This window comes from Octopus bimaculoides, chromosome 4 (genome assembly GCF_046866305.1).
Source record: "Octopus bimaculoides isolate indiv1 chromosome 4, ASM4686630v1, whole genome shotgun sequence".
In the NCBI taxonomy this organism is placed as follows: domain Eukaryota; kingdom Metazoa; phylum Mollusca; class Cephalopoda; order Octopoda; family Octopodidae; genus Octopus; species Octopus bimaculoides.
The window spans coordinates 58358767-58373725 of record NC_142931.1 but is presented as its reverse complement, the minus strand read 5'-3'; the positions used below and the strand labels follow the sequence as shown (position 1 = coordinate 58373725).

The following is a 14959-nucleotide window of genomic DNA, read 5'->3' as shown; positions in this document are numbered from 1 at the left end:
CGTGTGCAAATGAATGTGGTTAGGATCGACCACTCACGACTAGCTAGCGCGGACGCGCGACTGCGCGTTCGGGACCATGCTGCTTTAGTAGTACCCTGAAATCTTGTGGGCCGACGCAGAACTGACCCGCCAGGTTTCACGCATGTGTAGGAACCGTTCATCTTCAAGGCATCATTCGACAGGAAGGACCAGGCGTTGCTCCTTCTCGAGCACATGCGCACTTCCTGCGCCCTCAGTCTGCTGGTACCACAGGAAGTTCAAGGACCAGACCGAGAAATGTGCACAGCCCTGCTCCTACTCTTCTCAGGCAAACTAGGCAGGTAGACACTGGGCTCATCAGTTGTCTCCCTCATCGAGCGTTCTTTATCAGAGATGCCAAATTCTTCAAAGTCCTTTATGGTGGATACGGGTGTCAGTTGTAATAAACGATCGTGCGAACCAAAGAAGATGGCGACGAACGGAAGAAAGCTCCTTTTCACGCGCCGCACGGTCGAACACAAAACATGTTATATAACATGAGATGCGAGCAAGTGCCAGTAAAGGAAAGAGAGAATGACAGACAACCGTTAGATATATATAAAGAGTAAGTTTATTGAGGTAGTCAACTGTGTGTCTGTTTGTGCGTGCATGCGGCTAATAACACATACATAAGACAGGCCTTCTTGTACAAGAGTATGTATACAACATTATGAATGACGGACCGTAGTATAAGCAAGAGTATGTGTACAATATGTATGAGTACAATAATGTGTTTGTATGTGAATGTAGAATACAAAGCATAGAATAAGTGTCTGTAACATAGACTATAAGAGACCTGAACACAAAGATAGAGAAATACCAGTTCGTATAAGAGTTACACAGTTGAATGTCTGTATTCAGGAAGTTGTTGCCGAAGAGCAGAGCTGTGGTCTCACATGTTGTGTGTGAAGTTGAGCGTCGATGCTGGAGACCGGTTACTTGGTACAGAAGATTCTTGCAGGTTGGTAGCGAGATTCTCTAGTTTAAAAAAACATCTATATTCACCTGAAACTCTCAAGCCCTATCGACTTTTATTGATTTTTTTCCTTTTTATCATTATTCCTTGACTGAGTGATCAGTTTTAACAGATTAATCTTCTGATAGTTGAATGCACAACTTTTAACATTATTAACGTCGTCTCCCTCATTGGACACGAAACTCAGCTTGCGAAGACTTATTGGGGCAAGCGAAAGCGAAATTGTGATGGCACATGTGCCCAGCGTCGCCTTTCTGGCACTTGTGCCCGCGGCATGTGTAAGGACTTTCGAGCGAGATCGTTGCCAGTGCCCCTGGACTGGCTCTTGTGCGGGTGGCACATAAAATACACCATTTTGAGCGTGGCCGTTGCCAGTACCGCCTGACTGGCCTTCGTGCGGGTGGCACGTAAAAGCACCAACTACACTCTCTGAGTGGTTGGCGTTAGGAAGGGCATCCAGCTGTAGAAACTCTGCCAAATCAGATTGGAGCCTGGAGTAGCCATCTGGTTTCACCAGTCCTCAGTCAAATCGTCCAACCCATGCTAGCATGGAAAGCGGACGTTAAACGACGATGATGATGATGATGATTAACTACATACACACTGAAAGAACAATCCACAAAACTCTCTGAAATCTATAGGTACCAATAAACTGTAAATATAAATGCATGCTCGTATTTTGGGCCATGAATCAACTTGGTAAACTACCAAATAATAGATATTCAAGAAAAATGTTAAAAACATGGAATGTGAATCAGTTCCAGGACACAAAATGGGGGAAAAAAATAATAATCAATAATAAGCATTCGCATGAGTGGCTGTGTGGTAAGTAGCTTGCTTACCAACCACATGGTTCTGGGTTCATTCCCACTGCGTGGCACCTTGGGCAAGTATCTTCTACTATAGCCTCAGGCTGACCAAAGCCTTGTGAGTGGATTTGGTAGACGGAAACTGAAAGAAGCCCGTCATATATATATGTATGTATGTATTTGTGTGTCTGTGTTTGTCCCCTCACCATCGCTTGACAACCAATGTTGGTCTGTTTATATCCCTGTAACCTAGTGGTTTGGCAAAAGAGACCGATAGAATAAGTACTAGGCTTACAAAGAATAAGTCCTGGGGTTGATTTGTTTGACTAAAGGCAGTGCTCCAGCATGGCCGCAGTCAAATGACTGAAACAAGTAAAAAGAAAAATGTAAAAATAAAGAATGTATATATATATATGTGTGTGTGTGTGTGTGTGCATTTGCATTGCACACATAATTTAACTGTCTAAATTGAAGTATCAACCAACCAATTATAAGTTACTTTTCTTGAATACAATAAAATTTTGTATCCTGGCATATGAAGTTGTTTTCTAACATTTTTCTCTCATTATACATATATGTTTATATTAATTCTGTTGTTTGCAGCAAATCAATTTTTGTTATATAAGTGTGTGAATTGGGAAATAAATTGAAAAAGAAATGAAAAACCACTCAAAGATCTGAATATTTAATTAACTGATGCCAAATTTCATTGGATTTCCTTCTATGAAACATTATCTATAAGCAAGAACTGTAAGAGCTATTGGATAGAGATAAAATAGAAGTATATTTTATATTAGCTACGTTTCATAAAATGTAAATAAGTCTAAATCTAAAGATTATTTGCCAACATAACATGGCAGTCCTGGTTTAGGATGAATGTTGCTGTAATTTAGCCCCAGGAGACATTGTCTCCAGCTGGCTGTATAACACGATCTGTGTCCTTATATTTTCGAGTGGGGGTGCTAGATTCCCTTGTTTGAAAATATAAGGATACAAATCGTGTCGTATAGCCAGCTGGAGACAGTGTCTCCTGGGGCTAAATTACAACAACATTTGTCCTAAACCAGGACTGTTATGTTATGTTGGCAAATAATCTTTAGTCCAAAGTACTGTTGCTGAATATCTCATTGTGAGATTTACAAATAGTAATTTTCTAAGTCTAAATCTAGTTCTTGAAATTATGAAACTTTAAATCTATTATTATTGCTATAGACAACTGAATCCTGGACCATGAAGAAAGAGCTTCAAAATTATCTTCATGTTATATACATATCAGGCATCTGAAGGCAGTGAGCTGGTAGAATTGTTACCTAGCAGCATTTCTTCCAACCTTTTACATTTTGAGTTCGAATTCCGCTGAGGTCAACTTTGCCTTTCATTCTTTCAGAATTGATAAAATAAATACCAGTTCAACACTGGAGTTGATGTAATCAACTTCTATTCCCACTCTAAATTGATGGCTTTGTGCCAAAATTAGAATGAGCATCTGGCATCTCATGAGAGCTCAAAACACCTTTTGGCATAAGCACAGGATTTGCAAGGAGAATTATGGACTTATTCTGCCCCATCTCAACTATTTTTGTTCAATGTAAGGTAGCTTTACTGGTTATTGCAATAATCCAGAATGTCATATTAGATGTTATGTTTTAGAGACTTCTGCACCTAATAGAAAATGAAAACCACTCAACTATATTGATATTATTAACAGGTACAAAAGAGCATGAAATACCGAGGAACTATCAAAAGTGATGATAGAGATTCCTTGTGAAGTGTGGTGAAACATATTTTGGCTGTTTCCACTTGAAGTGGAAGAAGAGGAGGAAGAAGAAGAAAAGGAAGAAGAAGAAGGAAGAAGAGGAAAGCAAGTACTTGAGGAAAGTACTTTTCTAAAAATTATGAAAATTTTACTAAAATTAGAAATCATTTCTACTTTATGAATGGTTGGTGTTATTAGAATCAGCATCCATCAGGAAAAGTACTGACTCTATAAACCCATACATGGTCAAATTTACAGAACTATTCAACTCATGCTAGCAAAGGCAAACAAATGTAAAAATGTTAGAAAAAAAAGTATGACAATTAGAAAGAAAAATATGTGAATGCTTAACACGTATTTATTTTTTATGGCTTTATTTAAAAAAAAAAAGAGAAGTACCTATCACCTTTTTTGCAGGGTCTCACAGTCTGATGGAGAAAAGAGAGGAAGAACCCAAGACTTAGACAAGAGTCTTGGTATGATGCTTGCAGTAGATGGATTTGGCCAAAAGTACCCAAGAACCAAGTGATAGATTACACTAGGCATAGGCAATTATTTCAGAGAAGTTGGTCATATGAGGCTGCATTTATCTCATCTGGTGGCCACACTGCTAAAGGAATTCATGGTAATTTTTTTCATTAGGCATGCAATTTAGAAAGTCCTGCAATCTGCAGATTATGAACTAGATTGCAGTCTGGATTAGGCTATCAACCCAGAGCAGGTAGATCTATTGGACTTCTATATAGTACCTATCTACCCAGTTCTACTCACAAGGCTTAGATCAATCTAAGGCTATGGTAGAAAACATTGGCTTGTCTCACATTCAAACTGAACCTGGAAAATCACATGACCATGCTTGCGCACATAGAACTTATTGGAACAAATATGCAAGAACAATATCTAACTGTAATATGACATGAGAATCTGTCACTCAGACTTTTATGTTACATTTTTAAATGAATAGTCAAAACATGCAGATATTAAATAACTTTAGCTTTACTAATATTGTTTACATTCAATAATTACTGTTAAATGAGTGCATGATGGTAAATGATAAAAAGAACAAACAAAAATACATGACACAGTAACAAGTGTCATGTTTTTTTGTTTGTTTTTCTTATCGTTTGCCATCATAGTAAATGTGCTCATTTAACACTAATTATCAAATGTAAACTATGAACTCAAAATAGTAAAGCTAAAGTTATTCAATATCTGTGTGCTTTGATTACACAACGTAACAATTTTCAAAACAAAATTTGTTTATTGTATTTTTTTTATTGTTTATCAATCCATTTTTTCTGCTGATTCCAAAAATGAAATTAGTTTTTGTGTATCATCAACAGTTAAGAAAATATGCCGACTTTCAATGTTATTATATATTCGGTATTGTTATAATGTTCCTCTACTAAATGTATTTCTAATTTTCTCTTTCAGACTAATTACTAAGTTCTGCTACTTTCAAGATGGCTACTAGAGTATGTAAAAATTCTCCAGATACATTTTGCTATGTGTGTGGTTATTATATTGGAAAAAAGCAGGTATTACATAAGATCGTTAAAGGTGTCAAATTGTGGATAGCGTACAGACTCTATTTCAGAATACTCATGGGTGACCAGGACAAACCATGGGCCCCACATGTGATATGTGGAAGCTGTTGATCTACTCTAGAAGGATGGTTAAGATGTACAGGAAAGTCAATGCCTTTTGCCATTCCAAGAGTATGGAGAGAGCGAAAGAACCATCATGATGGTACAGAAAAGTGAAAGGAAGACAAGTTCTTCAGTATCCATCATCTAGAGCACCTGTCCCACATAATGATAGTTTACGAGTACCACTACCACCAGAAAATATTTCATCTGAAGAGTCAACAAGTAGCAGCAGCCAAGAAATGGAGGAAGCTTTCGTACCAAGAACGACTTCGGAGCCTCACTTTCCAAATCAGAGTGAGCTAGATGATTTAATCAGGGATCTGGGTCTTACTATGTCAGGAGCTGAACTTCTTTCATCAAGGTTGAAGGAATGGAATCTACTGGGGGAAGATTACAAGACATCTGTGTACCGAAAATGCCATGAAGAATTTGAAATTTACTATGAAATTATTAATGATCTGTGTTATTGTAAAGATGTGATTGGTTTGTTTACTGCTATTGGACTCAAGCATGATTCTGCAGAATGGCAACTGTTCATAGATAGCTCAACATGAAGTCTCAAAGCAGTGTTGCTCCACAATGAAAACAAATATCCTTCTTTGCCTCTTGCACACTCCATACAGAAGAAAGAAAATTATGATAATGTCAAAGAATTTCTCGACAAAATAAATTACGCTGAGTTCAAGTGGGATGTTTGTGGTGATTTCAAGATGCTTGCCTTCTTGCTTGGCTTATAAGGAGGATACACAAAGTATTCATGTTTCCTTTGCTTATGGGACAGCAGAGCTGATGAGGATCATTACAAGAGAGTACATTGGTCCCCACGAGTAGAACTGTTAAATGTTCTCAAACAGCCTCTAGTAGATTCCAACACTTCATATCAAACTCGGATTGGTAAAACAGTTTGTGAAGGCCTTAGATTTTAGAGGAGAAGCTTTTCAAGAAATTTGTCTTATGTTTCCAAAGCTATCTAAGATCAAGGGTGGCATATTTGTTGGGCCCCAAGTAAATGCAATGTTAAAGTTGAAGAAACTGGAACAAGCAATGACAAAAGTTGAAAAAGAAGCTTGGTGTGCATTTCGTGATGTAGTTCATGGATTCCTAGGAAATCACAAGGATCCTAATTACAAACGGCTGGTAGCAAAGCTTATTGAAAACTTCAAGAAAAATGGGTTGTCATATGTCCTTAAAGGTTCATTTTTGCACTCTCACCTAGATTTTTACCCTGAAAACTTGGGTGATGTCAGTGAGGAGCATGGTGAGAGATTTCATCAGGACATCGCAACTATGGGAAGAAGATACCAAGGACGATGGGTTACTGCTATGATGGGAGATTATATATTGTCTCTAGTCAGAAGAGATGAAAATATACACTCCAGAAAATCTCGATCATCAAAGCACTTCTTATCTTAAGAAAAGAGTCATCAAGGCATTTACAGTGCAGAGTTTTATTGTTTCTTTTTGTTCTAACTAATATTATACTTCCTAAATACCTTTCAATATATGAAAAAGTACTAAATGTTGTGTAATTATCCTTACAATATTAGAATAGATTGAACCAACAAAGTGCTGTAGAGAAAAGTTACAAATATAACGAGCAAATATGAAATTAGGAATAAATAAATAACTATCGATGTTACGTCAAAGCAAATGTGATTTTTGAATTTAGTGGCAAAAAATGCATATATGAACATGTGTTACATTGTGTTATTCATTTAAGAATGATTGCATATGTAAGCCAATTTGGTCTGATTAGGTCAGTGTTTCCTAAAGTTTAGCCTGTTTACCACAGGAAATGTATAACTGAATTTGATACCCAGGTGTTTTCTCATCTCATTTTCCAGCTGTATCTCAAGTTCAGAGTAGAAACCTGAGATCAGTTAAATACAAATGAATGCAGCAAGTATTTGATATTTCTAATTGTTGCATGTCTTTCAGTTTAACTTTCTACATTTCATAGAAATGGAACATCACACTTTTGACACATTCATATGCTAGCATAGAAAGCAGTCATTTAAACTTTTAGCCATCTTAAATTCCAGACAAAATACTATCATTAACCTTGCTTTAGGTAAAATAACTTACATGTTTCTTGTGAATCAGCTGGTATATCAAATGCTTGATATCCTGTTCATACATGATGCTCTACTGCATTTATCTTACTAAAATTGAGTTTCCAATACCTGGTTTCTGTACAGTTCTGATACTCCTTTTTAGCATAATTAATTATGCAGAATTGGCTAAAGGTACCTAAAAACTAGATGTGGTGTAAAATGATGGACAATCTTTTCTGAGAAGTGGGCAATATGAGACATGGCCCATCATCTGGTGGGACACACTACTAAAAGTATTCAAGGTAAATTTTCATTAGGCACACCATTCTGAAAACCCTGTGGTCTTCTCTTTCTGACAGTGTAATTGCTTATACAAAGGTACTATTATCAAGGTGGAATGTCTTTTATCAGAGGTCTGCTCATGTGACTTTAAATAACTGTTTAGTTGCACGTGCATACTGTTGGACAAAAGTTCTGTAAAATTGGCAATGGCTCAGAATACTAAATTCAGTTTTATCTGCACAAAAAAGTTTCCTGTGGTTAACTGGCATCCTGTTCAGGGAGCCATTTGCTTTCTTTTTCCACTTCACTTGATCATTATGCAAAAAGTGGTCTCAATGAACACAGCAGAAATGCAACTATCTGTATAATAGAGTAGAATTAGTTCCACACTATCACTATTCTGTTTGCAATTCAGATTACTCTGTCAGATGTAATGGTTATTTATTCATATTGCTCTGAATTATGCATTATCTCATAGCTGAGAGTTCAATGATGTGATTGTTTACTTTTAGAATGGCATTGTTGGGCATATGTGAGATCTGGATTTAGCCAGTTTGGACATAAAGCAGTTAGGCTGGATATAGCCAGTTTAAATGCTAAAGGGTTAAACTATATATTATCATGAAAATGTTGCATAGGATCATTATTATGTTCTAGTGGAAACCACCAAGAAACTTTCTCACTATTTGTTCCAATTCAAAAGTTATCAACCTGAGAAAGATGACACTTTGAAACTGGTCTTTGAATGCTTACCAAATTGTACATTTCATTCTCAAGGATCTACCAACCAAAAATAAGATCTTCCAATTCATGGAAGATACAAAAAAGTTCAACAACAGAAGCATCTAACTGTCTATTCTTTCTTTCTTTCTTTCTTTTTTTATCATTTTCTTATACATAAAGGGTTTAAGATGCATTTTTAGTATATTTTGGTTTTTTAGCTTCACACAGAAGCTTAAATTGATAAAATAAATGCTGTGTGGTTAAAGACTGCAGGCCATGGTGTGTTCTCTGGTGGTTTGCTTGAGGTCGTATAAAAGTTTTATGGTGCAAGTGATGTAATTTGTGCTGTGAATGAGTATGAAATACAAAATTAACAGGCATATACTGATTGTTATTTTTGTTACCAACAAAAAACGATTAAAATGTTCCAACAGATAGATTGCATAATGAACATGTAGCTTTTGAAGTGTATCTTAATTAAATATAAACCACAAAGCTGGAGGATTAGAATATAATTGTTGGCTATGCAACATGAATATGAAAGTCTAAGAACAAGCTTGTTTAGAAAGTGACAGTGGAGCATCAGTATTGACTGATATAAAAGAAATAGCTCTGCTAGAATTAATTTATAATGTATATGGATAGTATGCATTATGTGATGGGAATTGGTGAAAGAAGGCTTCGAAGGGAAAACAGATACAATTAATTATATAAAAATGTTTTGGCTGACAAGATTTGGAATGCAATTAGGGATTCTGTTGTAGAGACTGAGCAACATTTACTAATTTGGAATAAACTAATAGCCAGTTAATACTTTGGCCATTGATGAAGACTTGAAAAATATCTCATGTCTTGCTTTTGTTGTTAAGGCATACAGAAACCCAAAATTATAATTTACTCTTTTTTTCCCTGGTTAATTTACATTATAATGAGCAGCAAAAGTAAAATTTTGTTTATTCTAGAGAATTCTATTTTCCCCTAACCTCAAAATATCTTAGTAACATTCAAGTTGTCTGAAAGTCCTGTTTGTAGTAAATACTGTCACCCTCACCTCTAAGTATTTTCTTTTCTATAATTCCCAAATTGGTTTTTGCTGCATTTGTATAATGATTTTCGCCATTTTGAAATTTAAATTAATGTATTAAAAGAAAATATAATTACCACGTTTAAATATTAATAATACACTTTAAAAAAACGATATGCCAACTTGGAATTTATCATTCGGTCGAATCTATTGATGTGGCAGAAATAGAGTAAAATATTTTCATGATAATGTTCGCTAAAATAATTTCTTGAAGTGCGTTTATCATAATTTACGACGCAAATAAAATACATTGGAGAATAATAGATTTGTCATTTTCATTTATCACAATCTCCAAGACGTGTCAGCAAAATAATTTTATGCTGTTCTTGGTCTTCCGTAGATAAAGTAAACAACTACAACAACTACTATAACAGCTTAGCCTCGGACTCTCCTCGGAAACTTTCATACCGGTATTTTTACTGTCGTTATTTTCTTGTCAAATAGTAAGTCATCGTTTTGTTCTATATACTTTTTAAACTAGTGGCAATAATATGATTTGCATTAAATCCTCACGTTATTTGGTTGCTAATTATGATTTCACTCGACAGAATCATTCAAGTATCCAACAGAATTTGGCTATAATTGTGTTTATTAAAATGTCAGCTCCTAAGCGTAGTTCTGTAAATTTGATAAAGTTTTCTGTTTACTGTAGGCTTTGGAATTTGAATTGTTTTTTTCGTGTTATCTGTTTTATATATCAGTAGAAATGTTTATAGAGTAAGAAAGCGAAATATTTTCCTATTCCTTGGTGCCTTCTCCGAAGTGAAATATTTGTTTACAACTTGACCCACGGCAAAGCTTGGTCGTCCATTATATGACACCACCCACCCACCACCTTCACTTAAATGGTCAGCATAGCTTTATAATCATACATTCTCTTTTTCATTCGTAAATTTTCCGAATGATTAAATTTATGCAAATTAAATACGTTTCTCATAAAAATCGCCACTGAATGTATTTATGTCTGAAAACCTGTGTTTATTATTTTTCTTAAAAGTCATAACATAAACGATGGGCACTCACTTTGTGACATCCTCGAATGTATTCCAGCCATTATTGTTTTTAAGATCCTAACAGTATTTTCTTTCGAATTTATTTTTAAAGAATTAAAGCTTGAGTGAATATATTGAAGTTATACATCAAAAAGAAATTTAATATATTTACTTGCACTAACCTGTTTTTAAAGATCGAAGACTTTGGGTGTCAATGTAGTTGGGCAAAGTATATTTTTCATTGAAAAATATTTTAATATTGATTTTAAAATTGTTTCAGTTTTCTATTACTTGTGGGTCAGTAAAAATTTCAAGCCGAATCAATAGTGAAATTCTCTTCTCTTCGTGATATCCTTTATGACGTAAAGCTGATTGGAATTGAATGATACCTTGTCAACGAAATTGGGATTAGAAAACTACGTAACAAGTTCTAAAGCTTAACTTTAACCTGTGTTTAAAGATTATTCATTTCACGATTTGTTTTCTGGAGAGTTTGTCATTGTCGAACCACCAGGAAATGCCCTAATCGGGCCGCTGTAAGAATAGTACAAGTCACCAGCAGCTTTCTTCTGAAATTAGATGTTATGAGTTTATAAGAAATATTTTGATTCTAAGTTAGTTCAATTTCCATCAGCGTTTTTATATCTGATTTTTTTTTCCCATTTGAGAGAAGAAAAATCTAATATAGACAGTTCTCTCTTTTTATTTGCAATAGTTATTTACCAGTTTTCTAGATCCAAGCTAAAATATTTTGCAGTTTGTGGTGTTAACAGGCTGTGTCCCTCTCAGCTTGTTGCTCTTTCCCCACTAGTTCCATTTGTTATATTACTTCACATTTGCAGAGGTAGACAAGGAGTTTATCCTCTCGTTTCTCTGTGCAAAGAAAGTTTCTAGCTAGCTTTTCTAAGTCCACAATGCAAAGTGAATGGCATATTCTGCATAAGAATGTAAACAATGTATAAAACCCTCTTTCTTTCAGCAAAATTTACTGTGTGTATGAACTCTGAGAAAATTGTTTTGGATCAGAGTGTACATGTCTTATTTTGTAAGAATGCAGACTAACAATTTATCATTAATCATTGAAAGACACATCTTGTGGTTATCACCAAGACTAGTTCTTAGAGCTGTGGAAATTAACATGTACACAGACGAGGCAAATTCTACTTTCGGAATTCTAAACAGTCCTTTACCCATCTCACAAACCTTGAAGTGTCAATATAAATTAGTACTTAGCAATGACTATACAGTGTTCACAAGTGTGAGATAAATCTCATTTCTGGTTGGTACCAGTGTATAACTGGTATATTCTAGCAGCTAGGTGAACTGGGGTTTGTAGAATTAAATTCATTGGTCAAAGAACATTTGACTCCTAATTCAGATCAGTAGGTATGAAATCCAGCTTCCTCACTTGTAAGATTAATGTTTATCCACTACACATGAGACAAACCTGGCAATCATCCAGAGTGTTAAATTCTGGGGGTGCCTTACAAATTCCAAATAACTTGGACATAATTTCTTAATCTGATGAAAAACACAAAAACTTAGTAATAAAGAGAGCACGTGAGGACATTTCCAGAACAGTGCTTTAGTAGTAGCAGAAAACTATCATCATCAACTGAAGTGTTGATATAATACTGAATTAATATATATCATACATTGTAAGCTACCACTTCTGGTTGTCTTTGGCAAACAATTGTAAGTGGGAAGTGCACATTGCAAAGCTTACTCTAGCATTGTCCCTGGATGTACATTTGGCTGTTCCATGTATGAAGCTATTAAATTTTGCTCATTAACTCTGGAGCCATTCACTAAACTCTATATACCTTATTCAATGCCTTTTAGATATGCATAAATGAGCCAATGACCAATGGTTGCCTACAGAAAGATATCCTAAATGTGAAACTAATGTTCACTTCAAAGAGATGTGGATGTCTGAAGTTCCACCTTGAAGTGCAGTGTGATTTTGATATCAGAAATATTATACAGCAGATATGGAACTGCATATGTTAAATGAACTTGGAGGGAAAGTCTAACATAGGAAACAAACTGGTCTCTCCAAAGCTGCCTGTAAGCTTCTTTAGTCCCAGCTGAGCTATGAAGAGCTAAGGTTCAGTTGAACTGAAGGCATAATTCCTAAGTTGTTAGTAGACCACCACTTTGGTTTTTATTAAATGTCCTTCATTTAAAAGCTCCTAGTTCTTGTCACTCAACTCCTTTTTAATCAGCATAGTATCTGAGTGCCCTATAAGGGCCAGTGTTTGGTCAACTAGGTAGAGTTGTTCTTTCTGAATTACTGTAAAGGTCCAAAGCCTCATGGGGATGGGTGCCTTTTAATGAGGGTTCTCCAATCTTTCTTTATTTTCTGGCCAAGTTCAATCTTTATTTTTCTTACCCCTTTTTAGTATTTTAGTAGTTTTCCACTTATTTCCAGTTTCCATCTCTCCATAGTCTTGTGATAATGGGGTTACACTCTTAGCTATGGTCTCTGTTTGGCCCTTTGCTGGGAGGAAAGCCCCCACCGCCTCTTGGTGAGGTTGAAGTGATTTTTTTTTCACTCTTACTATCCTTGGAGTTGATTGATGATACACTAGAAACAGCTTCTGGAACCTGCTGCTGTTGTTTTCTATCATCCTCTTTCTTCTTTTGCCTTTCTTCAGTCAATTTTCTTTCTCTTCTAGGCAGTGAGTCCTCAACTTGCTCTTATTTCCACACAAATAGTAACTGGGCTTCTTGCTTTGTGCCATCACTTTGATTGCCTTCTGCTCTGTTTCCATAACAGTGTACAACTCTGGGTCTTCAAAGTCGAATGACATCAAGAGCTGCACGTCTGTGCAGACCATGTGGTGTTGGGTATCACTTGTATGCTCACCATCTGTCAGTGTTGTTGCAAAGGTGGCCAGCCAAATGTCTATGTCTGTACTGATGTCCCTGGCTATGTCCTCTACTTCTTTGTCATTGGTTAGATGTCCAATATTTTTGAATTCTCTTGATAGTAAAATGAATTTCCCCAAAATTTTTTGCATAATATAGTCTTGAAAAAAATATCTTCTGCACAGAACTCTGAAAATATAACTGTCTACAGTGAACAACAATAGTGGCAACAACAACAGCAGTAACAATAAAATAATGATCCTTTCTACTAAAGGATCAAAAGCAACATGCTCAAGGGTACAATGCAACCCAGTGCTTATTTCATTGACACCAAAAGGATGGAAAGCAAAGTCAACTTTGGCAGAAGTTGAAGTCAGAACATAAAAATGAATGAAATATTGCTAAGGATGAAAGGCAAAATCGATTTTGGTGAAATTTGAACTCAGAATGTAAAAATGGACAAAATGCCACCAAGCATTTTGCTTGGTGTGCTAACAATTCTGCCAACTTGTTGCTTTAATAGTAATAATAATAATTATTATTTCTGCTATATGCACAAAGCCTGAAATTTTTGGCAGGAGGGGGCCATTTGATTATATCGACCCTAGTACGCAATTGGTACTTAATTTATTGACCCCGAAAGGATGAAAGGCAAAGTTGACCTTGGCCTCATTTGAACTCAGATTGTAATGATGGATGAAATGCTGCTTCGCTAAGCATTTTGCCCGACATGCTAACAATTCTGCCAGCTTGCTGCCTTAATAATGATTGTTTTCTAACATAGGTACAAGACCTGAGATTTTTAGGAGAGGGGGCTGCACAGAGGTTAAGTTGATACTTTTAAACACAGTACTTGATACGTTATCTCATCAGCCCTAGAGTGATGAAAAGCAAGTTAATCTCAATGGAATTTGAACTCAGAATTCAAAGAGATGAGAGAAATACCGCAAGGCATTTTATTGAATAATCTAATAATTCTGCCCATGCATTGCTTTGGGATTTGAACTCAGAACATAAAGAGTTGACATGTATACTACAAAGCACTATATCCACTGCTCTAACAATGTTGTTAGTGCAGCATCTGTTTTGAGCCTGCAGGTTCATCAGGCTGGAATTCATTCAGATTTTCAAGGTGTTTGGGCAGAATATACAAAACTTTCTTTTGAATGGGATACTAGTCTTTTGCAGGGTTAATCTATATGTGCTACTGGTACAGATTTCCAGCTGAGTGTACTGGAACAACATGCTCAAGGACACAATGCAACCCAGTCTGTGATGAGAACCCACAACTTAACTGCTGTGTGCCCAGCATCCAAACTACTAGGCCATGAGCCTTCACTGCCAAAAGCCCAAAAGCATTGTTGAATAATAATATCCTTTCTACTATAGGCACAAGGCCTGAAATTTGGTGAGGTGCTAATTGATTACATTGACCCCCAGTACTTGACTGGTGCTCATTTTATTGGGCCTGAACAGGATTAAAAGCAAATTCAACCTTGGTGGAATTTGGACTTAGAACGTAAAGATGGATGAAATGCTGTCCAACTGGTACTTATTTAATTTACCATGAAAGGATGAAAAGCAAAGTTGGCCTCAATAGAATTTGAGCTTAGAATGTAAAGATAGACAAAATGCCACTATCATTTTGTACTTTACCACTTATATAAGATCTTTGATATAAATCATTTGAATTATTTCTTTTAGGTCATTTTTAATTATAAGTTTTTGAATGCATCACATCTTTA

General features: G+C 35.8%; 2 protein-coding genes across 11 annotated transcripts in view; one reads left to right on the top strand and one right to left on the bottom strand.

The window, feature by feature from the left end:
* The window catches only part of LOC106874710 (uncharacterized), a 32946-nt gene extending 22283 nt beyond the window's left edge, over positions 1-10663 (bottom strand). Inside the window, exon 1 of the mRNA XM_089350812.1 lies at positions 10526-10663. The gene's annotated coding sequence lies outside the window, so the exon portion shown is untranslated. The remainder of the gene's footprint in view (positions 1-10525) is intronic.
* LOC106874711 (uncharacterized) overlaps positions 15-14959 on the top strand; it is a 28083-nt gene continuing 13138 nt past the window's right edge. For 6 of the 10 annotated variants that reach the window (XM_089350820.1, XM_089350824.1, XM_089350823.1 and 3 more), the window contains exons 1-2: positions 15-979; positions 3512-9794. The gene's annotated coding sequence lies outside the window, so the exon portion shown is untranslated. Of the gene's footprint in view, positions 980-3511; positions 9795-10818; positions 10958-14959 lie in introns of those variants that run through there. The other 4 variants (XM_089350825.1, XM_089350822.1, XM_089350818.1 and 1 more) reach the window with 1 other exon arrangement.